The following is a 27696-nucleotide window of genomic DNA, read 5'->3' as shown; positions in this document are numbered from 1 at the left end:
CATTTTAATCTGTGCTCTATGTAATAGTAATAATAATAATAATGGCATTTGTTAAGTGTTTACTATGTGCCAAGCACTGTTCTAAGCGCTGGGGGAGATAAAAAGCAATCAGGTTGTCCCACGTGGGGCTCACAGTCTCTTAGGCACAGAGATGTCAAGTGACTTGCCCAAAGTCACACAGCTGACAAGTGATGGAGCTGGTATTAGAACAAACGACCTCTGATTACCAAGTCCGTGCTCTTTCCACTGAGCCATGTGGCTTTTCTACAGTCTTTCCTGGACTGTTTATACTTGAAACATGCTTTGAAAACTTCGCTGGCAAAGAAAACCACTCAGGTGTGAAATATGTTATAAAGAGAGTGGATTAAGAGACTGGATTTGTGTGAGGCCTGACTGCAATGCTTTGGAAACCTGCTGGACTGGCAGTGATAACTGCGTAGCCTGTTGTGTATCTTAGAAGAAAAGTAGAATACAGCATGCAGCAATCTGCCTATACGCCCATCTAAACATGAAATCAAGAAAGAGTCCAGGAGAAAGCTCAGGTTTGAGTTCTGCTAAAACTGGTAATTCCAATCCCAATTCATACATTTGGAATAGTAAATAATAATAATAATTATGATATTTGTTAAACGCTTACTATATGTCAGGCACTGTAATGAGCGCTGAAGTGTATTCACATCAATTGGGTTGGACACAGTCCCTGTCCCATGTGAGGCACACAGTCTCAATTCCAGAGGAGGTGACTGTGGCCCAGAGAAGTGAAATGACACGCCCAAGGTCACTCAGCAGAAAAGCGGGGGAGCTGGCATTAGAATCCAGGTCCTTTGGACTCCCAGGCCTGTGCTCTATCACCCAGGCCATGCTGCTTCTCTGTAAATCTAACATGCCTAATTTGGATTTTCTGTCCAGCCTCCCTTCCCTTGAGGTACAAATCCAATGTGTCCTTCACCACATAAATCATCACCTCTCTTGTTCCTCTGCAGATCCAGTTTCACACAGTAATTGAAGTCATCATCTCCCCCTCTAGATGGTAAACTCACTGTGGGCAGTCAAGGTTTCTATTGACTCTGTGGTATTAATAAGAATAGCAATTATGGTATTTGTTAAGCATTTACTACATGCCACGCACTGTTCTAAGCATTGGCAGATACAAGGAAATCAGGTTATCTCACATGGGGCTCACAGTCTTAATCCCCATTTACAGATGAGGTAACTGAGGCACAGAGCAGTCAAGTGATTTGCCCAAGGTCACACAGCAGGCAAGTGTCAGAGCTGGGATTTGTACTTTTCCAAGTGCTTCGTATAGCGTTCTGTACACAGTAAGTGCTCAATAGATGCAATCGATTGTCTCAAGTCAGCATGCCTCCTGATCTTCACAAACGACCCCCTCATAGGGCATGGGGCCTCTAGCCAACCCTGCCAAGATGGCTGCCAGGCGCCGTCAGTTGCTACAGTCCACCCCTTGGCCCCTCTCTCTCAGACAACTGCCATCACCTCTGAATGCCTCACTTGCCCCCTCCACCAGGATTCCCATCAGCCTCCTCATGGTCCTCCATCACGGGGGCTTCGCACACCTCACAACCCCAAACTCCACTCCCTCCAAACGAGGGCAGCTGGGGGTTTAAGAAGATCCTTTCATTCAATCATATTTATTGAGCACTTACTGTGTGCAGAGCACTGTACTAAGCGCTTGGGAAGTACAAGTTGGCAACATATAGAGATTGTCCCTACACAACAGTGGGCATCCTTCTTTCTGCCCCCTAAATTCATCGGTTTTTAGTTGTTCATTTCCACACCACGGGATGGGTGCTCTCCCTCCCTCCAGCCCCCTTTTCCTCTGAAGTCCAACAACTGGCCAGCTGGGGAGGGTGGACTGATGCAGGGATGGGTGGATGGGTGGATGGGGAGGGAATGGGAGGCATGAACAGACAGATGGGTGGAGAGGAGGCAGAGTTAGTCAGGGTCCTGGGTGGCAGGGGAGGAGGTTGGCTTCATCTTAAGCGTTGACTTATCCACACTTCCTTCTTTCCGTTCTCTTTTCTTTTTCTCTGAAAAATGATTACATGTCTGTGTTCCCTGTTGGACTATAAGGCTCTCGACGGACAGAGATAATCTCTTCTGTCCCTAATGAACTTTCCCCAGTGCATCGTAGGACATGTACTGAATGAAGTAGAGACATTGCACTCAAACTCTAACCAACTGTCTCACGATGGGTACTGATAATAATAATAATAATGATGGTATTGTTAAGCACTTACTATGTGCAAAGTACTGTTCTAAGCGCTGGGGGGATACAAGGTGATCAGGTTGTCCCACGTGGGGCTCACAATCTTAATCCCCATTTTACAGATGAGGTAACTGAGGCACAGAGGAGTTAAGTGACTTGCCCAAAGTCACAGAGCTGACAATTGGCAGAGCCAGAATTTGAACCCATGACTTCTGACTCCAAAACCCGGGCTCTTTCCACTGAGCCACTATGCTTCTTGCTTGGTGCAGATCACCAAAGGACCCCTGGAAGAGAGAGTGAGGATGGTTCTATGTAAAGCATCACCACTAATAATAATTATTATTATTTTGGTATTTGTTACACCATAATAAATACTTATTATGTGCCAAGCATTGTACTAAGCGCTGGGGTGGATACAAGCAAGGAAAAACAACTCAAATGCAAGTCCTACTGACAGTGGGATACCTCTTACCTGTGCTTAAAAACATTTCTATGGGATTATGCAGTTCAACATTTTTGTTCCTTGGTCCCTAAAGAAGCATAGCATACCACCCAGCAGTGGCTGCAAGTGAAATGTAGTTCACCAGGAAAATTCGGGAGTTGTATGCTTGCTTTGAGAAACAAATAACAGAAAAACACTCATACTCTAGACTGTAAATTCCTTGTGGGCAGAAAGGTAGCTACCGACTCTGTTGCATTATACTCTCCCAGGCATTTAGGACAGTGTTTGGCATGCAGAAAATGCTCGATTCATTCACTGTCGCATTTATTGAGTGCTTCCTGTGGCCAGAGCACTGTACTAAGTGCTTGGAAAGTAAAATTCGGCAATAGATAGAAACAATCCCTACCCAACAACAGGCTCACAGTCTAGAAGAGGGAGACAGACAACAAACAAAACAAGCATACAGGCATCAATAGCATCCAAAAAATACCATTGACTGATTAATTACCCAAAGAAAATAGCATCAATTGTCATGATGTGACAAGATGATGGAAACAATCATCAGCCTTAGGAGAAAAACAGCTCTAAAAGCACGTGGTATGTAATTATTATCACAGCAATAAGTGAGTTTAAGTTGCCAGAGGAAGGACATCTCACAGAGCTAGGTGATATGTTACACTTTCTTTTGGAGAGACTTTCCCTCTTCAGGTGAGGCCTAACCGCTGTTGGATTTGGAATCTGATAATCACTGATAGGAGGACTTCCTAGTCAACCTAGGGATTGATGCAGCAGCTGTGGTATACTTTCAGTGACTGAATGTGCAGAATACCTGCCCATAATCACAAATGCCATTTTCTGCCAGCCAATCAACAACAAGAAAACACCCTGGCTGCATCTATGATCCAAAGAGTGGCATTTTATCCAACCGCGTCAGCCCAGTATTAGCCTTTGTGGGGCAAAATCGGCTAAGACTGTGCAACCCACGTTGGCCACACAAGCACACATGCTTGAATTTCACCATTAGAGACATTTTCTTCAGGTACTAGTAGGAAGAGGAGGACTAGCAATAGTAATGGTAGTACTAGTAACAGTAGTAACAATAGTAGCAGTAATAGTATTCGTAGGAATAGTAGCATTAATAGCAGTTGAAGCATTTATTGAGTGTCCGCTTATTGGGGTGCATTTGAGAAGTAAAGAATAGCCAAGTGACACATTACCTCCCTAATGAAGTTTCCACTCTAACAGGGGAGCATCATGGCCTAAGTGGAAAGAGCACGGGCCTGAGAGTCAGAGAACCTGGGTTCTAATCCTGACTCGGCCAGTTGTCTGCTATGTGACCTTGGGTAAGTCACTTCCCTTCTCTGGACCTCAGTTACCTCATTTGTAAATGGGGATTAAGAATGTGAGCCCCACATGGGACACGGATTGTGTCCAACCTGATTAGCTTGTATGGCTGGCACATAGTAAGCACTTAACAATTACCATAAAAAAGAGGGGAGACTAAGATAAAAATATTTACAACCAGCAAAATTAAAATGAATAATTGAGTAATAGCTATAACTGAATGACGAAGGTGCGAAAAATGTATCAATATCTATTTCTATAGATAGATCATGTGTATGTGTATGTACATATCTGCATACATCTGCCATGATAGGCAGTCAATAAATACTATTAAATGATTGATGAATTCCTTTAGTCTCTTGGTTTTAGAAAATATCCTCAGTTGTCAATTTAAGGCAGGCTCTAGTTAGAGGACAGTCAATCAATCGGTATTTATTGAGTGCTTACTGTGTGCAAAGCACTTCACTAAGTGCTTGGGAGAGTACAACACAATAGTAATACTAGTATTTATCAAGCACTTCCTGTGTGCAGTGTACTCTAGTAAGTGCTGGAAATGAGTATGTTTAGTGGATAGAGCACAGGCCTGGGAGTCAGAAGGTCATTGGTTCTAATCTCAGCTCTACCTGCTCCACCACTTGTCTGCCATGTGACCTTGGGTGAGTCACTTCATTTCTCTGGGCCTCAGTTACCTCATCTGTAAAATGGGGATTGAGCCTGTGAGCCCCTCTTGGGACCGGGACCGTGCCCAACACAATTTGCTTGGATCCACCTCGGCGCTTAGTACAGTCCCTTAACAAAGCATCTAACCAAGGAGAAGCAGTGTGGCTCCGTGGAAAGAGCCCAGGCTTTGCAGTCAGAGGTCATGGGTTCAAATCCTGGCTCCGCCAATTGTCATCTGGGTGACTTTGGGCAAGTCACTTTACTTCTCTGTGCCTCAGTTACCTCATCTGTAAAATGGGGATTAAGATTGTGAGCCCCAAGTGGGACAACCTGATCATCTTTTACTCCCCCAGCGCTTAGAGCAGTGCTAATCTCCTCACCGTACCTCGTTCTCGCCTGTCCCGCCATCAACCCCCGGCCCACGTCATCCCCCGGGCCTGGAATGCCCTCCCTCTGCCCATCCACCAACCTAGCTCTCTTCCTCCCTTCAGGGCCCTACTGAGAGCTCACCTCCTCCAGGAGGCCTTCCCAGACTGAGCCCCTTCCTTCCTCTCCCCCTCGCCCCCCTCTCCGTCCCCCTCATCTTACCTCCTTCCCTTCCCCACAGCACCTGTATATATGTATATATGTTTGTACATATTTATTACTCTATTTATTTATTTATTTTACTTGTACATATCTATTCTATTTATTTTATTTTGTTAGTATGTTTGGTTTTGTTCTCTGTCTCCCCCTTTTAGACTGTGAGCACACTGTTGGGTAGGGACTGTCTCTATATGTTGCCAATTTGTACTTCCCAAGAGCTTAGTACAGTGCTCTGCACATAGTAAGCGCTCAATAAATACGATTGATGATGATGATGATGCTTGGCACATAGTAAGTGCTTAGCAAATACCATTATTATTATTATTATCTAACAAATACCACAATTATTATTATTATTATTATTATGCAGGTTGGCATTAAACCCAGTCTCTGTCCCTCTAGTGGCACACAGTCTCGGAGAGTTGGTAGTCACGATCTCTGGCCATGGCAACATAGGCTCTTTTGCTGCATGCTCAGAATAACGACCTGGTTAATAACGACCTGGGACCGTTTGAAAAACAGAACCGGCAAGGTTGGATGTAATACAAGACTCTTCATTTCTAATACAAGAGAAACCAGGTCTGGCAGGAAACTTTGACCCACTAATATGTTGATTCCCTCTACGGTTACATTTTGATCCAACAACCTGTTAAGCACCACCACACAATCCACAAAGGCCAATGAATATCTCTCTGAAAGAAATGATTTCTGATTACTACTGGGCTGGGATTGGGTTGAACCAGTGACCTAGAGCTCACTGCCTCGATATCCAATTTCCAAGCCTTCAAGAGACCTAATTCCAATAACAAATAACTCTTTTAAAAGTTTTGAAACATCTCATATAATAAATCTCATGCAAGTTCCAGCCATATTGTTTCTTGTTTTATGGACAATTCCTGTGGGCTATAACATATATCCTTGGAACCTTAGAAATCAGTAAACTCCATTATTCAAAAAATGGACCCCCTCTATTTTCTCTTGAGGAATGGTTCTTTTGTTTCTATCATTTCGCAGTTCGATATAATAATGTGGGGTTGTTTCTGTAGGTTTCCCCCTTCTACTGCTTCAAGTTTTTCACTGCATGATACTTGAATCACATTTCATAAATATTCCTGGCAAAAGAGAGCTATTAAATTCCAGCTTCTCAATTGGAAAAAAATGGGCTGTTTGGCAAAAATGAAGGGTTACATAAAGTCTAGAGTTATCCAGTACTGAACATTACTTTGGAAATTTTCCTTTTTGTTGTTTTTAACTTTTTTCCTTCAGTAGTATTAAAAAAGTTTGAGGGAATCATGATCCCTGCACACAGGGGTATTAGACACAGTCCCTGTCTCTCAGTGGGCATTAATAATAATTATTATTAATGGCATTATTATTATGGTATTTGTAAATATAATATAGTTGGTAGATATGTTCCCTACCCGCAAGGAGCTCACAGTCTAGAGAGGAAATGAATGAATCAGCTGCATGGAGCAACTTCAGGACACTACACGTACTCTTGTTCCTCTCCACTACAACCCAGCCCGCACAATTTGCTCCTCCAATGACTCACTCTTGGCTCTCTCTTGATCTCCCCCTCCCTCCTGCCTAAAACTCTCTCTCCTTCCACACCGTAAGCACTCAGTAAATACGATTGATGATGATGATGATCCGACAAACCACTGTTCTCCCTCTCTTCAAAGTCCTACTGAAATCCCATCTCCACCAGAAAGCCTTCCTTTCCCCCACCCTATTTCCTCCAACTACTTCCCCTTCATCATCATCATCATCAATCATATTTATTGAGCGCTTACTGTGTGTAGAGCACTGTACTAAGCGCTTGGGAAGTACAAATTGGCAACATATAGAGACAGTCCCTACCCAACAGTGGGCTCACAGTCTAAAAGGGGGAGACAGAGAACAAAACCAAACATACTAACAAAATAAAATAAATAGAATAGATATGTACAAGTAAAATAAATAAAGAAATAGAGTAATAAATATGTACAAACATATATACATTTATAAAGGTGCTGTGGGGAAGGGAAGGAGGTAAGATCGGGGGGATGGAGAGGGGGCGAGGGGGAGAGGAAGGAAGGGGCTCAGTCTGGGAAGGCCTCCTGGAGGAGGTGAGCTCTCAGTAGGGCCTTCAAGGGAGGAAGAGAGCCAGCTTGGTGGATGGGCAGAGGTAGGGCATTCCAGGCCCGGGGGATGACGTGGGCCGGGGGTCGATGGCGGGACAGGCAAGAACGAGGTACGGTGAGGAGATTAGCAGCAGAGGAGCGGAGGGTGCGGGGTGGACTGTAGAAGGACAGAAGGGAGGTGAGGTAGGAGGGGGCAAGGTGATGGACAGCCTTGAAGCCGAGGGTGAGGAGTTTCCGCCTGATGTGCAGATTGATTGGTAGCCACTGGAGATTTTTGAGGAGGGGAGTAATATGCCCAGAGCGTTTCTGGACAAAGATAATCCGGGCAGCACCATGAAGTATGGACTGAAGTGGGGAGAGACACGAGGATGGGAGATCAGAGAGAAGGCTGATGCAGTAGTCCAGACAGGATAGGATGAGAGCTTGAATGAACAGGGTAGCGGTATGGATGGAGAGGAAAGGGCGGATCTTGGCAATGCTGCGGAGCTGAGACCGGTAGGTTTTGGTGACGGCTTGGATGTGAGGGGTGAATGAGAGAGCGGAGTCGAGGATGACACCAAGGTTGCAGGCTTGTGAGACGGGAAGGATGGTAGTGCCGTCAACAGAGATGGGAAAGTCAGGGAGAGGGCAAGGTTTGGGAGGGAAGACAAGGAGTTCAGTCTTCGACATGTTGAGCTTTAGGTGGTGGGCAGACATCCAGATGGAGATGTCCTGAAGGCAGGAGGAGATGCGAGCCTGGAGAGAGGGGGAGAGAGCAGGGGCAGAGATGTAGATCTGGGTGTCATCAGCGTAGAGATGATAGTTGAAGCCGTGGGAGCGAATGAGGTCACCAAGGGAGTGCGTGTAGATCGAGAACAGAAGGGGACCAAGCACTGAACCTTAAGCACTTGGGGGCTCACTCTTTCCCTCCCCCCAAATCAATCAATCACTTAATGAATGATATTTATTGAGCACCTACTCTGTGTACAGCACTGTACTATCTGGGAAAAAATGAGTAGAGTACAACTAGTAGGTAGAAATGATCCTTGCCCTCAAGGATTTTAAAAACTGGTGGGAGAGGCAGACATTAAACTAAATTACAGGTAGCAGCAAAAAGTGTAAAGATATAATCCCAGCTCTGCCACTTGTTCGCTGCTGCTGTGTGACCTTGGACAAGTCACTTAACTTCTCTGGGTCTCAGTTCCCTCATCTGTAAAATGGAAATTAAGACTGTGAGCCCTGTGTGGGACAGGGACCGTGTCCAACCTGATTATCTATCTACCCTGGTGCTTAGAACAGTGTCTGGCACATAGTCAGAGCTTAACAAATACTATTTGTTATGTTTTAATAGAGTTATAGGGGTGGGTTGAGTATCATGGGGCTTAGGGAGTGTATAGTTGGCACAGAGGGAGGTAGAATAGGTTGGGGAGGTGAGAGATTAGTCAGGAAATGTTTCCTGGAGGAGATGTGATATTACTAGGGCTTTGAAGATGGGAAGAGCAGGGGCCTACCCAATGTGAAGGGCAGTTAGTTTCAGACAGGAGGGAGGGCATGAATAAGAGGTCAACAGTGATGAGATCTACTGTACTCTCCCAAGCACTTAGTACAGTGCTCTGCGCACAGTAAGCACACAGTAAATATGATTGAATGAATGAAAGAGACACAGTGAGTAGGCTGGTATTAGTGGAGCAAAGTGTGTAAGCTGAGTGGTAGTGGGAGAAAAGCAAGATTAAGCAGCATGGACTAGTTGATAGGACATGGGTCTGCAAATTAGGAGGACCTGATTTCTAATCCTACCTTGGCCACTTGTCTGCCGTGTGACCTTCGGTAAGTCATTTAACTTCTCTGTGCTCAGTTCCCTCATCTGTAAAATGGGGATTAAGACTGTGAGCCCTATGTGGGGCAGGGACTGTATCCAACCTGATGAGCTTGTATCTACCTCAGTGCGTAGAACAGTGCTTGCCTTGCTATGTATAAACACTTACTATGTAACAAATACCATCATTAGTACTTATATTCATATATCTTTAAACTTACCTTAGTATCTATCATCCTCATTAGATTGTAAGTTCTTTTCAGGGCATGGATCATGTCTACCTAACTCCATTCTACTCTCCCAAGTGTCTAGTACACTGTACAGTGCTCAATAAATATCATACTGTTTACTGCAATGTGAGATTCTTCGGAAACATAACCCCTAGGCTATAGAAAAACTGACTGTATTCTAGTTTATAAATAAATACAGTGGATGAAATATACACTACAATACTACCTCTATATTTGTGTACTAAAAGTTATTTGTTGAAGTAAGGTCTGTGAAAATGTGGGAAAACACACATAATAAAGCGGGCATGAAACACAGAGGTGCTCACACCTCTGAATGTACTGATTAAGTGCCCGCTCAATTCAGCGGACTCTGTTAAGACCTGGAAAACCAGCTTGTGGAGGGCAGGACTGTGCCTGTTTATTGTTGTACTTGCCCAAGTGCTTAGTACAGTGCTCTGCACTCAGTAAGCACTCAGTGACTACAACTGACTGACTGAGTAAAAGACGTGCTCGTGACCACATGGAATTTAACCATGTAGCAGGAGAGACCTCCTGAGAGCTCACCTCCTCCAGGAGGCCTTCCCAGATTGAGCCCCTTCTTTCCTCTCCCCCTCGTCCCCCTCTCCATCCCCCCGCCTTACCGCCTTCCCCTCCCCACAGCACCTGTATATATGTATATATGGTTGTACATATTTATTACTCTGTTTATTTATTTATTTATTTATTTTACTTGTACATTTCTATCCTACTTATTTTATTTTGTTGGTATGTTTGGTTCTGTTCTCTGTCTCCCCCTTTTAGACTGTGAGCCCACTATCGGGTAGGGACTGTCTCTATGTGATGCCAATTTGTACTTCCCAAGCGCTTAGTACAGTGCTCTGCACATAGTAAGCGCTCAATAAATACGATTGATTGATTGATTGATTGAGAGACAACAGACATAGGCAAATATTCTCCATTTAAGCCCTCTTTTCCCCAGTTCCCTCTCCCTTCTCTGTCTTCTCTGCACTTGGATCTGTGACCTTTGTACATTCGATATTTTGCCCCACCCTCAACCCCACAGCACTTATGGATGTATCTTTAAATTATATATTATAAATTACTTATTTATATTAATGTCTGTCTCTCCCTCCAGACTGTAAGCTTGTCGTGGGCCGGGAACGTGGCTACCAGCTGTGTTGTATTGTCCTCTCCCAAGCACTTAGTACAATGCCCTGCACATTGTAAGTGCTCAATAATAATAATAATGGTATTTGTTAAATGCTTACTATGTGCCAAGAACTGTTCTAAGAGCTGGGGCAGATACAAGGTAATCAGGTTGTCCCACGTGGGGCTCACAGTCTTTAATCCCCATTTTCCAGATGAGGTAACTGAGGCACAGAGATGTGAAGTGGCTTAGTACAGTGCTCTGCACACAGTAAGCGCTCAATAAATACGATTGATTGATTGCCCAAGGTCATACAGCAGACAGGTGGCAGAGCTGGGATTAGAACCCACAACCTCTGACTCCCAAGCTCATGTTTTTTCCACTAAGCCAAACTGTGTCTCAATAGATACCATCGATGATGAAGAAATAGAAAACAGTTAAGAATAATGAATACATGCAGTTTCCACTCTGAATCTTAACCAGCACATTCATTCATTCAATCGCATTGATTGAGCGCTTACTGTGTGCAGAGCACTGTACTAAATGCTTGGGAAGTACAAGTTGGCAACATCTAGAGACAGTCCCTACCCAACAGCGGGCTCACATTATTAGGGCTCTAGGGAATATTTGTTTCATAACATTAGTCTTTTGGGATACATCATTTCATGTGTCAGGAGAATCAGATTGAGGCATGAGAAAAGCATCTGCCATAGGACAAACTGTCTGGGAACACAGCCCCTGTGTTTTTAAGAGAATCGGGTGCATAAGTGAATAATAATACTGGTCTTTGTACGTGTTAAGCACTGTGCTAACTGCTGGGGTAAATTCAGTCAGGTATAGTCCCTCTCCCACATGGAGCTCACCATCTAAGGAAGGGAGAACAGATATTGAATCCCCATTTTATAGATGAGGAACCTGAGGCACAGAGTAGTTAAGTGGTTTGCCTTAGGTCATACAGCAGCCAGCAGCGGAGCTGGGATTAGAATCCAGGCCACTTGGCTCCCAGGCCCACATTCTCTCCACTAGTCAAACATATTAACTCCTGAAGACTGAGGGGGTTGTTGAAATGGCCTGATGCTGAACTTGAGGAGTTTAGTATATAATGGAGAGACATGAAGACTAAAATATACAAATAATAATAATAATGATGGTATTTGTTAAGCACTTACTATGTGCCAAGCACTGTTCAAAGCACTGGGGTAGATACAAGGTAATCAGGTTGCCCCACGTGGGGCTCACATTCTTAATCCCCATTTTGCAGATGAGGTAACTGAGGCACAGAAAAGTGAAGTGACTTGCCCAAAGACACACAGCTGATCAGTGGTGAAACCGGGATTAGAACCCACAACCTCTGACTCCCAAGCCTGTGCTCTTTCCACTAAGCACACTGCTTCTCTGCTTCTCTGGTTCTTTTAAATGGTTAAGAGAAAGAGAACAGGTATGAATAATGGATAAGGAGAATAAAAAAACATATTTATAAGGGTTGAAGATTTGATGGGATGGAAAAACCAGGAAATTGTGTGGGAGCAGATATTCTTTGAGACTGCAAGCTCCTTATGGGCAGGGAACTCTGTCATATTGTACTCCCCAAGCTCTTAATACAGTGTTCTGTACACAGAGAATGCGTTAAAAATACAATTGATTGACAACGACTATCCTGCCAAGTTCACTTTACAAGACAAAACTTTAAAAATAAATCTGGACAAATGTATCTAAATGTTAAACCATAAATTTGATAGTCTGGGGAAAAGTTTTTCTCTGCAGACTGGCTAGCAAGTTTTAGTTTTGTTGCATAGCAGACATTTGGGTTTTGTTGATGAAAATATTCATCTATACCATTCAAATATATTCTGAGATATACTATGTAATAGCCTGCTTTTTCCTCTGGTTGTCGTTCATACAAACCCCACTGAGTTCCCAAGAAGAAAACTTATAAAATATAATCCAAATCCAAATGGTCCAAATATAAAGGAAGAGAGGAATACTATCCATGTCTAAATGTTTTCTATGCATTGGGATTTTAAGATCCCTGAGGGAAAGTATTGTGTTTACTAATTTTACTGCACTCCCCCAAGCAGTTCGAAGAGTGCAATATGTATTCTGCACAGAGAAAATGTGCAATTGATTGATTTCCTCTCCATGTTAAAGGAGAGTTGTCTACTATTCTTCTTCAAAAAATTCAATCTCAGAACCCCGAAAATAGTTTAAGACCATGGTTGCCTCTGGCAAAATGTGGATCATTTTAACACATTCCTTATTATAAAATAGTAATAAAAATCCCCAATGATATGAATTGAGAAATTCATTGCTGACTCATTAATATAAAGTGACATTTTAATTTAGGCCCAAAACAATCCTGAGAGTGTCAATTTTCTCCTGAGTGAACTTTTTTTAGGAGTCAATTTGTGTTTTTCACAGGATGTCATTTCTGTATTTGGAAGATACCATTATTCCTATCAATCAAACACTGGTATTTATGAAGTGCTTACTGTGTACAGAGCACTGTACTCAGCTCTTGGGAGGGTATAACACAGTTAGTAGGCACGATCCCTGCACATAAGGAGTTTACCATCTGGGGGGCGGGAGGACATGTACATTAAAATAAATTACAGGTATGGGAAATGTAATTACATTTCAGTGTAATTCACATGGCTACAAGGGACCGAGAATGTCTTGAAATGAGAGATGTTTTGTCTCAGACAAAACACTTGACATACAACTCCTTCGAATGAAAGATGACCAAATTGGTATGTAAAAGGGTCCCCTTATGGACAACCTCAAAAGAAAAATATGGACGATCCTCAGAGAAGTAACCTGCAAAATTATTTTCTAGTTGGTATTGCAAGGCCCAATGTCACTGCCAAGGGTTTCCCAGGGAAGTCGAAAAGAATGTTTACTGGCACACTTTCCCAAATTTGCCTTAGTGATTTTGCTACTCCTTCCTTTGCTACCAATCTCAAGATCAGCCATCTATTCCAGGGAGAAGCAGCATGGCCTAGTGGGAAATGCACAGGGTTGGGAGTCAGGAGACCTGGGTTCTAATCCTGGCTCTGTCACTTAAGGATGACGATGATGACGGCATTTGTTAAGCACTCTTTATGTGCCAAGCACTGTTCTAAGCGCTGGGGTAGATACAAGGTAATCAGGTTGTCCCATTTGGGCTCACAATTTTAATCCCCATTTTACAGATGGGGTAACTGAAGCACAGAGAGGTTTAAGTCACTTGCCCAAAATCACACAGTTGACAAGTGGCAAAGCTGGGGTTAGAATCTATGACGTCTGACTCCCAAGATGAAGCTGTATCCACTAAGCAACACTGCCTTTGCTTAGAGCAAGCCATTTTATCATCTCTATGCCTCAGATTTCTCATCCATAAAATGGGGATTAAATAACTGTTTGCCCTCCTTTATAGACAGGGAGCCCCATGTGGGACAGAGACTGTGTCTGACAAGAGTATCCTGTATCTTCCCCAGTGCTTTTTACAGTGTTTGACACCTAGGAAGCACTTAACAAAATACCACAATCAGTAGGATGTTTCTTGCTTTTATTACAACTGAGATAGCTTTAAACTAATGGAAAGAAGGACTCAATACATCTAAACTGTGAGCCTATTGTTGGGTAGGGACCGTCTCTATATGTTGCTAACTTGTACTTCCCAAGCGCTTAGTACAGTGCTCTGCACACAGTAAGCGCTCAAAAAATACGATTGAATGAATGAATGAATCACTTATAAACTCACCCAGCACAGAACTGGACAATTGATAAAGAAAATGAAAATGAAGTCACAGCTCCTTTGCAAATGCTCGTAGACTGTTGAATTGGAATAGTTCCCCAGTGGACTGGAAAAGGGCCAGATTCTGGATTCTATATTAATGGTGTTTAGTTATCATCAGCTTCGTTGCTGACCTTCCTGCCTCCTGCCCCTACTCCTCCAATCTAAACTTCACTCTGCTGGCCAGGATCATTGTTTTACAAAAACATTTGGGCTATGTTTCTCCACTCCTCAAAATAGAGGTCGCCCATCCACCTCTGCATCAAACAGTAAAAGCTTACTGTTGGCTTTAAAGCAGTCAATCACCTTGCCCCCTCCTACCTCACCTCGTTACTCTCCTACTACAACCCAGCCCGCCAATTTCCCTCCTCTGATGCCAGTCTAATCACTGTACCTCAATCTCATCTATCTCACCGCTGACCTCTAGCCCACATCCTGCCTCTGGCCTAGAATGCCATCCCTCCTCAAATAACAATAATAATAATTATGGTATTTGTTAAGTGCTTATTATGTGCCAGGCACTGTTCTAAGTGCTTGGGTGGATACAAGCAAACTGGGATGGGCACAATCCCTGTCCCACGTGGGGCTCATAGTCTCGATCCCCATTTTACAGATGAGGTAACTAAGGTCCAGAGAAGTGAAATGACATGCCCATGGTCACACAGCAGACAAGTGGCAGAGCAGGGATTAGAGTCCATGACCTTCCGACTCTCAGGCCCGGGCTCTATCCATTATACCACACTGCTTCTGTCTGACAGACAATTACTCTCCCCATTCAGTCTTAAGGTACATCTCCTCCAAGAGGCCTTCCCTGACTAAACCTCTCTTTCCTTCTCTCCCACTCCCTTCTGTGTCACCCTGACTTGCTCCCTTTATTCCTCTCCGCCTCCCAGCTCTGCAGCACTTATGCACATATCTGTAATTTCATTTATTTGTAATAACGTCCATCTCCCTCTGTAGACTGTAAGCTCGTTCTGGGTAGGGAAGGTATCTATTGTTATAGTGTGCTCCCCCAAGCGCTTAGTATACTGCTCTGCACATAGTAAGTGCTCAATAAACAGGACTGAGTGAATGAATACATACTATGGACTGAGTGAATGAATACATACTATTGACTGAGTGGCCTACTCTGCACCGCACATCTTCAAAGTCCAATCCATAATGAGACTGTGAGCTCCACTTGGGACAGGGACTGCATCCCACCCAGCTTGATTGTATTCACCCCAGTGTTTAGTACAGTGCCTGGCACATAGTAAACAGTTAACAAATACCATGGTTATTATTATATCTCAACCACAATGAAGGGGAGAGGTTGAAACAGCCAACAGCAAGGAAATACCTGCTGAGGCTGGGCCACCAGCAGTAATGATAATTAATTATGGTATTTGTTAAGCGCTTACTATGTACCGAGCACTGTTCTAACTGCTGGGGTAGAAATAAGGTAATCAGGTTGACCCACGTGGCGCTCAGTCTTAATCCCCAATTTATAGATGAGTTAACTGAGGCCCAGGGAAGTGAAGTGTCTTGCCCAAGGTCACACAGCAGACAAGTGGCAGAGCCAGGATTAGAACCCAGGTACTTCTGACTCCTGGCCCCAGGCTTTATCCACTAGATTAGACTGTGAGCTCCCTGAAGGACAGGGACAATTTCCAATTCCCACCTGTGTACCCCTTCCCAGCGCTTAGTACAGTGTTTCGCACACAGTAAATGCTTAATTAATACTATTACTACTACTCCTTATCCTGGCATTGCCACTCTGCCTTGGCTCTGTCTTACCTTGGTTTCATCATTTAAACCCTCTTTTAAATGATGCTTTTGTTTCCTTAACTGGTTGAAGACTAATTCATTATCATAAGGATAACTGTGGAAGTTAACTGATGTTTGAAAATACTTTGAATGAGAAAAGTATGGAGATCTAATTATTTTCCTGCAGCCTTAAAATAGGGATTCCGCAGAACTACATAGTGTTTGCAGTGCATTTGGTCATGACCAGATTACAACCTCCATGTTTTAAAAGCCACAAATAATTCAATACGGATGCGATTTTTTTAGAGTGCAATTTTAAATCCGCCTTCAGTTTCTTCAAAGACCCCCTACAACTTTGAGAGTAGAAGGCTTTTCTGAAATTTGCCTATTTTCAATGGAAGGCATTGATTTCCAATGCTTTGCCCAGTAGGCATTCTCAAGACTAACAAGTTTAGTCTTTGTGTTGACGTAAGAACCCTTATAGGTGGTTACTCAGACTCCCTCTCCTTACTGGACAAAAAAAAAGATCCAACTTCCAAAAGCCAAGAAAGTAGCCAGAAATATATTTTGAGCTCTAAGCAATAAATCAAATGTAATGAGCTGGTTGTTTTAGAAAAAATGTTTCAAGAATTATGAAAAAATGCCCCAAAGGCACTGTATTAGCTTGGCTACTGAACAGAACTGCATTATGGGATTGCTACTCCTAGTGACAGAATGAGCTATGTAGACTTCCCTAATAATAATACTAATGATGGTATTTGTTAGGTGCTTACTATGGGCCAGGCACTGTACTAAGCGCTGAGATGGATACAAGCAAATGGGGTTGGACACGGTCCCTGTCCCATGTGGGGCTCAGAGTCTCAATCCCCATTTTACAGATGAGGAAACTGAGGCACAGAGAAGTGAAGTGACTTGCCCGAGGTCACACAGCGGACATGTGGTGCAGCCGGGATTAGAACCCATGACCTTCTGACTCCCAAGCCCTTACTTTATCCACTACACCGTGCTGCTTCTTAACACACCATAATAATAATGTTGGTATTTGTTAAGCGCTTACTATGTGCCAAGCACTGTTCTAAGCACTAGGGTAGCTACAAGGAAATTAGGTTGTCCCACATGGGGCTCACAGTATTAATCCCCATTTTACAGATGAAGGAACTGAGGCACAGAGAAGTTAAGTGACTTGCCCAAAGTCACACAGCTGACATGTGAGGGAGCTGGAATTAGAACCCATGACCTTTGACTCCTAAGCCCGGGTTTTTACCACTAAGCCATGCTGTATTGCCCTACCATAGTTGTCCATCTATGCCATGAGCTTGCTAAACCAACTTCCCGACAGGCATCACAATAATAATATTACCAATTAAGGAATTATTAGACTGTGCTAAGTGCTATGGCAGATATATGATAATTAAATCCAAAACAGTCCCTGTCCCACATGGTGCTCACATGTGCCCTCACCTTTTTTCAGAATCACATCTAGGCTTCTTCATCAAACAGATTTTCCCATGAAAGCAGTTGACATTCCAAATTTTTAACCCTCCAAAAGAGGGCATTTGCAGAAATTAGAATACCTATCTTTGTCAAGTGCGAGGATTTTACGTAACCAAGTAGAAAGAGCACAGGTCTGTGAAGTCAGTCAATCTCTCAGTCAGTCAGTCCATATTTATTGAGTGCTTACTGTGTGCAGAGCACTGTACTAAGCCTTTGGAAAAGTACAATATAACAGAAACATTCCCTGCCCACAACGAATTTACAATCTAGAGGGGAAGACAGACATTAATATAAATAAATAAAATTACAGATATGTACATTAGTGCTGTGGGGCTGGGAGGGGGGATGAATAAAGAGAGCAAGTCAAGGTGATGCAGAAGGGAGTGGGAGAAGAGGAAAGGGGCTGAAACAGGGAAAGCCTCTTGGAGGACATGTGCCATCAATAAGGTTTCAATAACTCAGAGGACCTGGGTTCTAATCCCGACTCTGCCACTTGCCTGCTGCGTGACTTTGGCAAGTCACTTAACTTCTCTGTAAGTCTATTTCCTCATCTGTAAAACGGCGATGAAATACTTATTCCCCCTCCTACTTAGACTGTGAGACCCCTGTGAGACCGGGGCTGTGCCAGACCAATTATCTTTATCTACCCCATTGTGTAGTACAATGATTACCACCTAGCAAATGCTTTAAAACACCACAATAATTATCATTATTATTATTACTTTTGCCCGCTCTTCTTAAGGAACCGCCAAAGTAACAGAAAATTAAAGGATTCTGATTTTCTCTGCCCAATATCTACAATTTAGAAATTTGTGGGGAATCAAACTGGAAAGTTTTAACCCCTCCTCCTATTAGAACTAACTCTCTCCCTCCCTCTGATCCTCAGTTTACATTTCCCTCTTACTTTCAATTGGACGTTCCTGTAAAGCTACACTGCAAGATGAATAGAATCGGTAAAGCCGATATTCGTTATAATTAAAGCAAGCATTATGTGTAATCAATTAAAAACTCATTTAGTATGAGGAAATGGTTTGTTTCAATTAACTGTTGTGTAAAAGGCTTCAACCCGTGTGAATAATGGAAGGAATTAAACAAGAAAATAAAATGTTCTAGTAGATCGCCATTGCTAACATAAGAAATACCAATCAGCGTCTCCCTTCTCCATGGAGCCCAGAATTCGATCTCCTATGGTGTCCCCTGAATGCTTGGAGGAATTACACAATCGTGGCCCTTCTGGACATCATTTCTCAAATCTGCTCCCTCTTTCCACATTTTAATATTCATCCATCACCACTCCTTGCAAAATATCCACAAAGGGCACTGGCCCGAAAATGAAACAAATATCTAAACTCCTCTTGAACGTATTGATGTTTTCAGCCCATGCAACTTCTTAGGAGAACGAATTCAAATGTTTATTGCCCACAGAGGGAAGTATTCCCTTTGGTGTATTTTAAAGCTACCACTTCCAAGTTTCAGTGGGCGTCCCTCTTTCCTGCTTCTTTAAATCTAGGCTGGACGAGACATGTGAGGATAATAGTGCTCAAAAAATACCGCTGATTGAAATGATTGATTGTTTTCTCTAATGGTTGATAACAGGATACCCACGCAACAGCCATATGACAAGCTGATGCCAGGAGAGCAGGAAATATAATAATAATAATCAATCAATTGTATTTATTGAGTACTTGCTGTGTACAGTACTGAACACTTAGGAGAGTACACTTTAACAGAATTTGTATAAACTGCCTGCCCACAAGGAGATTACATTCTAGGGGAGACACATACGAAAAAATAAGTTAAAGATACGCACATAAGTGTTGTGGTGCTGAGGGTGGGGGGAATTCAGTGTACAAATCCAAGTTCAAGAGAGACACGGGAGAGGGAGTAGAGGAAATGTGGGCTTAGTTGGGGATGGATTTTGAGGAGATAATGATGATAATAATAATTATTGTTCATGCTAAGCATTTACAACATCCCAAGGTCTGTACTAAATTCTGGGGAAGATATAAGATAATCAGGTCGGCTCTGGCCGCAGTGCCATGTAAGGCTTACAGTCTGAAGAGGAAAGTATGAAGAGAAGTATCAAACGTCATGTCAGATCACTGGACTATCAGCAGAAGTTGGGTGAAGATTGAAATGGCCTTGAAAACAGAGTCAGGCCTTAACTGGAACAAACAATCTAGAGTAACAGGACTTAAACTATACCAATTAATGAGGTAGAGAGAGTGCTGGTCTTATCTGTTGTTTAAGTCATACAGGTACCCATAGTAAGCTCTCACTGTCAAAACCATTACCTTCAAAGATGAGAGCTAGCTTGATGATGCTGCTGATGTTATTTGTAAAGCACTTACTGTGTGCCCAGCACCGTTCTAAGTGCTGGGGTAGATACAAGGTGATCAGATGCCCCACGTGGGGCTCACAGTTTTAATCCCCATTTTACAGATAAAGCAACTGAGGCACAGAGAAGTTAAATGACTTGCCCAAGGTCACCCAGCAGACAAGCGGCAGAGCCGGGATTAGAAACCACATCCTCTGACTCCCAAACCCATGCAATTGCCACTAGGCCATGCTGCTTCTCACAAGTGATGAGAGATTGGGAACCAGCAGACTTCAGGTTCATCATTCTGCATTACCCTGAAACTACACACCCCAGGCAGCTTGACTTTAATATCCTTAATCTCTTTTATATCCTAAGAGACCCAGACCTCCCAAACTTCTCCCCTTAAGACCCTCCTTTCTTTCAGTGATGGACTGCAGAAACATTTCTAGGAGGAAATTCCTCCTTTGCTGATGTGAACAGATGGGTTCCTCCTCTTTTGGATAATGGTATGTGAGACTCAATCAATTAATCAATCATATTTATTGAGCACTTTCTGTTGATTGATTGATTGATTCAATTGTATTTATTGAGCACTTACTGTGTGCAAAGCACTGTACTAAGCACTTTGGAGAGTACAATAAAACAACATCCCTGCCCACAACGAGCTCACAGTCTAGAGGGGGAGGCAGACATTAGTATAAATAAATAAATACATACGTACATAAATTACAGATACATGCAGATATATACATATGTGCTGTAAGGATGAGAGGGAGGATGAATGAAGGAGCAAGTAAGAGAGGCATAGAAGGGAACGGGAGAAGAGGAGAGAAGGGCTTAGTCAGGGAAGGCTTCATGGATGAGATGGGGCTTCAACCAGGTTTTGAAGTGGGGGAGAGTGCAGTGCAGAGCACTGTATTAAGCGCTTGGGAGAGTACAATACACCAATATAACAGACACATTCCCAGCCCACAAGGAGCTTACAGCCTAGAGGGGAAACCCTTTTTGAGAGGTTCCTTGTTTTAGCTATGATGTTCAGGAACCTTTGAGAGGTTGATTCTCCTTGTAGCCTAGTGGCAAGTGAGCGAGCTTGGGAGTCCAAGGACTAGGTTCTAATCCCAACTCCACCACTTGTCTGCTATGTGACCTTGGGCAAGTCACTAAACTTCTCTGTTCCTCATTTCCCTCATCTCTGGGGCTCAGTTCCCTCATCTGTAAAATGAGGATTAAGACTCCAAGCCCCATGTGGGACAGGGACTGTGTCCAACCCGATTACCTTGTATCCATCCCGGAGCTTAGAACAGTGCTCGGCACATACTAAGCACTTTACAAATGCCATAATTATTATTAATTATGGAATAAAAAGTCAGTTTCTGGAGGTCTCTCCTAAACCTATTCCCCTTCCAGGAATGAGCAGATCCAGAGGTGACCAAATGGTCTGCCCTTGAATGATGCCAGCTCAGGGTGCTATTTTGTTGTTCTTATTTATTTAGCATCTATATTGTGTACTGTAAGAAACAATCATCAATTAATATTATTCATTGGGCACCTATTGTGTTTAGAGCACTGCACTAATCCCTTAAGGAAGTACCATAGAAGTAAGAGACACATCCTCACCCTTGAGGAGTTTATGGTCTAATGAGGAAGGCAGAAAAACAGAAATTATTTACAGATAGTGGGAAGCTGAGACAGAACCAAGCTACAATGGCTCACCATCAAAGTATGCACCCACTTTTTCTTTAAGGAGTAGCTCTACATCTGCCCTAAGAGGATTCACTTCCTTCCTCAATACAATGCACCCTGGTCATTAGTTGTAAATTTAGCTGAGACTTGGGAGTGCCATTCTCTTAATATAGTCAATCAGCTAGGGTAAACAATTCTCTCACTAAAACCTCATTGTTTCCCCTGAATCCCAACCTCTATCATCAACAAGCCAGTGTTCAGTAGATATTTTACTACAATGCAATGATTTACATCTCTTGAGAATTTTTTTTAAAGGGTCCATTGGAAACACTTTCTTTTAATGGTATTCATTAAATGCTTACTATGTGTCAATCACTGTTCTAAGCTCTGGGGTAGATTCAAGTTAATCAGGCCGGATACATCCCTTTCCCACATGGGGCTCATAGTCTAAGTAATAATAATAGTAATGATAATAATAATTGTGGTATTTGTTAAGATCTTACTATGGGCCAGGCGCTGTACTCAGTGCTGGGGTGGATACGAGTAAATTAGGATGTACCCAGAACCTGGCCTACATGGGGGTCACAGTCTCAATCCCCATTTTACAGATGAGGTCACTGAGGCACAGAGACGGCAAGTGACTTGCCCAAGGTCACACAGCAGACAAGTGGCAAAGCCGGGATTAGAACACATGAACTTCTGACTTCCAGGCCCGGGCTCTACCCATTATGCCATGTAGGAGGGAGAACAGGTATTGAATCCTCATTTTGCAGATGAGGAAACTGAGGTTCGGAGAAGTTTAACGACCTGCCCGAGGTCACACGGCAGACAAGTGGAGGAACTGGGATTAGAATCCAGGTCCTCTGACTCCCAAGTCTGTGCTCTTTCCATTAGGCCATGCCGCTTCGTTTCACTCTGTAGCACCAAAATCGATCCCAGATGTGAGGAAGTTTTAGGATAGAACAATTTTCCAATAGTTTCTTAGGTGAGCTGCAGCTCAGCCCAGTCAATAAGATTGTTTAGGGGTTGGAACCTCAATGACTGGGTGGGGAAACATTGTACACACAGATTTCCAAACATCAGGATTAATCTGGGCACAACTTTCAAAAGGTTTTCATGCCTTCGATGTTTCGCTTCCCTGTAGAATTTTCGCTAACATTTTAAGAGGTTCGGTGAGTCCAGTCTGCTTAACCTAATCTGCTGCTTTCAAATACCTAATTTGCCACTGGAGAATAAAGTTAGTACTTGGAGAAATAGGCTTTAAAATGGGCAACTTTTGAGATGCTCTTCTTTCAGAAAAATATGGAAAATTTCAACAAAATGTACCCATCTATTTGATTTTCATGGCGCTACTTTACATTGTCTTTGCCATCTTTATATTTTCTGCCCTAGGGTCACAGTGGGTAAGTGGCTGAGCTGGAATTACTGACTCTCAAACCTGTATTCTTTCCACTAGACCACACTACCTCACTTGCAGCAGATCAAATAAGAGGGAATTCAATTAAACAGGAGGGATTTCAGGCTTTCTTAAGGAGAAAAATGATGACTAACTTGACTTCATAATTACTACAACCAGCCAGTGTGGCCTAGTGGGAAGAGCACAGGCCTAGGAGTCAGAGGATCTGGGTTCTAATTCCAGCTCTGCCTTTTGAATACTGTTTGACCTTGGGCAAGTCACTTAACTTCTCTGTGACTCGGTTACCTCAGCTGTAAAATGAGGCTCAAGACTGTGAGCCCCATAAGACCCGTGTACATACGACCTGATGAACTTGCATTTACCCCAGCGCTTAGTACAGTGCCTGACACATATGCCATTAAAAAAAAAGAAAACCAAGGGAGGAGATTTCAAAGTCCACTGATTCTTTCATTCTGTTCTTTTTATAAATGAAATTTAGACTCAAGAAAAAATGCTGAAATTTATCATGCCTGCATTAATAATATATACATGCTTAAGCTCCTTAAAAATCCATTATCCTTTTCACCATAGCATCTATATTTTACTCCTCATTTAAAAGAGAATCTACCAGAACAAATTTGCCACTTTCCCTTCCAATTAAAATAGTGCAATTAGGATACGGAATGTTCTGAGAATTAATGAATGTTTAGAAATACGGTTGGCTCTTGTCATTCACAGGCTTTAAACTGCAGTTTGGGTTTCAAATATAGTTGTCCTTCAAATTAGAAGAAAGCACCAATAATAATAATGGTATTTGTTAAGTACCCGTATGGGGCTCACAGTCTAAGAGGGAGAACAGGTATTTCATTCCCATTTTACGTATCAGGAGAGGCACAGAGAAGTGAAGTGACTTACTCAAGGTAACCCAGCAGGCAAGCAGCAAAGTGGGGATTTGAACTCAGTTCCTCTGACTCCCAGGCCTAGGCACCATTAGAACACACTGCTTCAGGTGACCCCCCAGCCAATTCTCCCACCCCTGCTACCTGCCCCAGATAAACACCCCAAACATCAGGCAGACAGCCTCCCTCCTGAGATGGGCTTCAGGAAGCTCTGTGGAATCCTAGTCCTCACATCTGCTTAAAATAAATTATAATTAAAATAAATTATTAAATGATAAATTAATGGAATAATACATTATTACATAATAAATATTATTCACAACAGCAACAATAATAATAATAATAATAATTGTATTTGTTAAGCATTTACTATATGCCAAACACTGTTTTAAGCCCTGGAGTAGCTATAAGATGATCACTTCAGGCACTTTACCTGTTCCACTTTGGCTCACAGTCCAAACGGAAGAGAGAAAAGCTCAGATAAGGAAACTGAAGCACAGAGAAGATAAGTGACTTGCCCAAGGTCATACAGCAGGGAAGAGGCCCTCAGGCAAAACTCCAGGTCCCATGATTCCCAGGCCCATGCTAGCCTGGCATAGTGGATAGAGCATGAGCCTGGGAGTCAGGAGTTTATGGGTTCTAATCCCAGAGTCAAGAGTTTATGGGTTCTAATTCCGGCTCTGCCACTTTTCTGCTGTGTGACTGACCTTGGACAAGTCACTTCACTTCTCCGTGCCTCAGTTACCTCATCTGTAAAATGGGGATTGAGACTGTGAGCCCCACATGGAAAAGGGACTGTGTCCAATGTGCCTGCACTTTGTACATCCTTGCCGCCGACCTCTTGCCCACGACCTGCCTCTGTCCTGGAACTCCCTCCTTCCTCTAATCCAACATACAAACACTGTCCCCCCACTTTAAAGCCTTACTGAAGGCACACCTCTTCCAAGAGGCCTTCCCAGACTAAGCCTCACTTTTCCTCATCTCCCCCTCCCTTCTATGTCACCCTGACTTGCTCCCTTACCTCTTTCCCCCCTCCCAGCTCTAAAGCATCTTGTACATACCTATAATTTTATTTATTTATATGATGTCTATCTCTCCCACTCTAGACTGAGCTTGTTGTGGGAAGGGAATGTCACTGTTTACAATTGCATTGTACTTTCCCAAGGGCTTGGTTCGGTGCTCAGCACACAGTAAGAGTTCAATAAATATGGCTGAATGAATACAGTGCCTGGCACCTAGTAGGCACTCAAAAAGTTCTTCTCATTATTATTATTTTCAACAGACCATACTGCTTCCAACAGTGTCTGTCCCATTTTCATTCTGCCTCTTGGAATCTCCAAGTGTCAGCTCTAAGACAGTCACCCTATTTCTCCTGGTATATGTGCCGCTACTAATATGTCAAGGGGCAACATCTGTGGGTACTGGATACCAAATATGACTTCCAAATCTTCCTTGCTAGCCCTGACCAAGTCCCTTCTCCATAATCTTGCATTTCCTCTTGCCTACGTGACATAGATGGATGCCAGCAGGCACTGCAAGCTCACACTGCCACAAAACAAATTCCTTCTCTTCTCTCCCATATCCGATGGAAAAACGGATTGACATGTCCTCATTCTCTACTTACATGTGGGGAGAAGCATACATGAAGCATAAGAAAAGATCAACATATCAGTCTAGGCTTATCCTTACATGCAAACATTGTTCTTCAAATCTCAACCCGGATGTTAAAGGAACAAACAGATTAAAAATATATTGATTATCCATACAGAAATAGCTCCAGAAGATGCCAATTCATTTATTCATTCAATCGTATTTATTGAGTGCTTACTGTGTGCAGAGCACTGTACTAAGTGCTTGGAAAGTACAATTCGGCAACAAATAGAGACAATCCTTACCCAACAACGGGCTTACGTTCTAGAAGCTTGCAACAACACCTCTGGGACACACTGAATACCAGACTCGAGAAATTCAGTCCTTAACTATAGGACATGGCAAAGAGGTGTGGGATATCGTCTTAAGAACTTTGGGGGTAAATTTAATCATGCGTGGTTGTTTTTTAGTTTTGATGACAATACAGGTGAAAAGCCTTGCTTTCCAAATAATGCTTTCAGAAGTTGCCCTTGCCAAGAACTAATATCACCATCTCCATTAGATTTAAACTGTGTTTACAAACTGATTCTACTGTTACTCACCCGAGTGCTTAATACAGTGTTATACACAATAGTTGCTCAATAAATCACTTAATGATTGATTAAATGATTGATTAGCAACCATTACCTCAAGACCATTTTCTGCCATTTTTGCATTAATCCTTCCCTAAATACCAGGACTGGTGTCAGTGGCATGCATTCTCTAGGTTATTATTATTCATGTAATAGGACCTCAGTTACCTCATCTGTGAAATGGAGAGTAAGAGTGTGAGCCCCACGTGGGCCAGGGACTGCATCCAACCTGATTAACTGCAGATGCTAAGAACAGTGCTTGGCACACAGCACTTAATAAGTACCATTATTATTATTATTACTATATTTAGGGTTAAATCCTGGGGTCAGGAAAGGACTTTCTGTGGGAGAGGAAGGAGAGGAGGAGAGGGAATCAAAAGGAAGACCAAAAGGTTATTTTGATCCACCCACAAGCCAGCTACTGCTGATGATTACATGGGGTTTTTTTAATGATGATGAGAGTATCCACTCTCCAGGAATTAAATTGCCCTTGAGGATCAAAATGGCAATGTAGAAAAGAGAAATCCCGGAACCTGTGGTTACATTTTTGCAAAAGTTAAACGTTATGAGGATGTGGGCAGGGTAAGGGCTGAACAAACGGCCTCTGAGAAGGCAACGCAAAAACCAAGAACTGAGGCAGTGACCTATGTGTTACAGTGTACAGTGCTCTGCACAGTAAACGTTCAATAAATATCATTGATTGATAAATTGACAGACTGGTAGGTCTGGCTTTGCCTTCCAATGAAGACCCGGTTTCTCTCTCTAGACTGTAAACTCACTGTGAGCAGGGAATGTGTCTACCAACTCTGTTGTACTGTACTTTCCCCATTGCTTAGTACAGTGCTCTGGAATCAATCAATAAATACCACTAATTGATTGATTGGTGGGTTGAAGGGACAGCAAATCCTTCCTCTCCTAGCATGTTTTTTTTGTTGTTGGTTGGTTGGTTTTTATGATATTTGTTAAGTGCCAGGCCCTGCTTTAAACACTGAGGTAGATACAAGCTAATCAGGTTGGACACAGTCCCTTGTCACACATAGGGCTCACAGTCTTAATCCTCATTTTGCAGATGCGGTAACTGCAGCACAGAGAAGTGAAGTGACTTGCCCACTGTCACACAGCAGACAAGAGGCGGAGCTGGGATTAGAACCCAGGTCCCTTTGACTCCCAGGCCTGTGTTCTATCCACTAGGCCACCACCCACCTCCACGGCAGCCTAACTACCCCTTCCCCACCCCGAGTTAGATCGAGGCTCACCCAGCCTCTTGGCGCTGAAGGTGATCTCGTTTTCCTCATAATAACTGTAGTTTTTGTTAATCGCTAATTATGTATCAGGTACTACACTAAGTCCTGGGGTAGATATAAATTAATCGGGTCCCACATGGGGCTCACAATCTAAATTGCTGATGAGGGAAAAATAAATGATAGCACTTATTAAGCGCTTATTATGTGCCAGGCAATGTTCTAAGCACTTGGGACGTTACAAGTTTAATGAGGATGGACACAGTCCCTGTCCCACATGGGGCTCACACTCTGATCCTCATTTTACAGATGAGGTAACTAAGGCACAGAGAAGTTAAGTGACTTGCCCAATGTCACACAGCAGGCATGT

Source organism: Tachyglossus aculeatus, chromosome X5 (assembly GCF_015852505.1).
Source record: "Tachyglossus aculeatus isolate mTacAcu1 chromosome X5, mTacAcu1.pri, whole genome shotgun sequence".
NCBI lineage: Eukaryota > Metazoa > Chordata > Mammalia > Monotremata > Tachyglossidae > Tachyglossus > Tachyglossus aculeatus.
Note: the sequence above shows the minus strand (reverse complement) of the source record.